Source organism: Microtus ochrogaster, chromosome 5 (assembly GCF_000317375.1).
Source record: "Microtus ochrogaster isolate Prairie Vole_2 chromosome 5, MicOch1.0, whole genome shotgun sequence".
Lineage (NCBI taxonomy): Eukaryota > Metazoa > Chordata > Mammalia > Rodentia > Cricetidae > Microtus > Microtus ochrogaster.
In genome coordinates, this window is record NC_022012.1 from 16,501,820 (window position 1) to 16,503,675 (window position 1,856).

Consider the following 1,856-nt stretch of genomic DNA (forward strand, 5'->3'; position numbering starts at 1 on the left):
CCCAGGACTTTGTTTTCAGTCATCCAGACCAAATCCCTTACACTGTGGCCTGGCACTGTCTCCTGGTTAACCACCCTTCCTGGCTAAAACTCCTTATTCTGTCCTCAGAGAACAAGACTGTGGAGGGGGGCTTTGAGATTTCACATTAGCTTAAGCCACTCCTAGTGACTCAGACCACTTCCTGTTACCTGCAGGTCAAGATGTAAGACTCTCAGCTACTGCTCCAGCACCACATCTGCCTGCATGCCCCCATGTCCCACTATGATGATAATGGACTTAACTTCTGAAAATGTAAACCACCCCAATTAAATGTTTTTTCCTTATAAGAATTGCGATGGTCATGGTGTCTACTCACAACAATAGAAACCCTAACAAAGACAAATTGTACAAATCCTGGTTCAAGTACACAGAAGCCCCTTGTATTCTACTCCTATTCAGTTAGCATCCTGGCAGGTATGACACTGTGCTAAGGACCTCAGCATTCACATGGATTCCCAGAGGCATCAAGTGTGACATCCTTAAGGTCCCCTGTTGGGGAATATTATTTTCAGGTTTGTAACTTTTGCTTATCTGCATTTGTTTAATTCTGTGAATCTGTGTTACTACTGTGCTTGTCTAAACCACCTGATGGTCCTAATAAATTGATGAACAGCCAATAGCAAGGCGGAAGCAAGGATGGGGGAGTAGCAAGTAGAGAGTATAAATAGAAGGAGAAAAAAGAGAGAGAGAGAGAGAGAGAGAGAGAGAGAGAGAGAGAGAGAGAGAGAGAGAGAGAGAGAGAGAGAACAAGATGAGAAGGACATCAGGGGCCAGCCACCAGCCAATCATGGAATAAGAAGGAAAGAAAAGTATACAGAAAAAGCCCAGAGGCAAAAGGTAGTCAGGATAATTAGAAAAGCTGGCAAGAAACAAGCCAAGCTAAGGCGAGGCATTCAGAAGTAATAATAAGCCTCTGTGTGTGTGTGTGTGTGTGTGTGTGTGTGTGTGTGTGTGTGTGTGTGTGATTTACTTGGGAGCTGGGTGGCTGGCCCCTCAAAAAGCCAAAACAGTAAAACATCATACAACTCAAGATGGCCCAACCAGGCCAGGCCAGAACTGATTTACTACTAGGGTGAGTAAATCACCTTGAGTCAGGGCCATGTGAGGGCCACCTAGAGTCACTGAGAGCTCAGAGCATAGACAGAGCTTCAAGTATCTGGGAAAGCTAACAGAACTTGATGTCCCAGTGATACACATTACTGGTATTACTAGTGTAGGCTACAGTATCCTGAAGCCCAGATAGGATGACCCCTGGAGCTTGGGACCAGAGGTCCTGGGAGTATAGAGGACAAACCACAAAGTGGCATAGGAATGGGAAGCCAGGGGACAGCATCCAGTGGTGTAGATAGGTGTGTTACAGAACAAGTAGACCGGCATCCCAGGGCACAGAATTATAGCCTAGGCTGAACCAGATGTTCAGAGCTGTTGTTTCCATCTGGGGGTCCTGACTGGGTTTGTTTTCTCCACCCATTAAAGAGTTAAAAGGCAAGAAAATCTCAGACACAGCAAGGTAAGCGGTTACATGCTTTATCACACGTGAAGAACTACACACACAGGAAAGTACAGAGAGGGGGGGGGCTTGGCAACCAAAGTCCATTTCCCCCTGGAGGGATGGAAGGGCCCCTCTTCCTCTCATCTCTGACTGTCAACTTAGAAGTAAGGGGCTTGGATCGGCCCACAGTATCAGATAACCCTGTTCAGGACTGGTCTTGAACACGGTTAAGATATTCAAGTGGCCTGGACAGATAAGCCAGAAAGGAGGCCCATTGGCAGGAGAAAAAGCCGGCGAGGCCTTTGTCTCCAGTCAGGACGGTAAA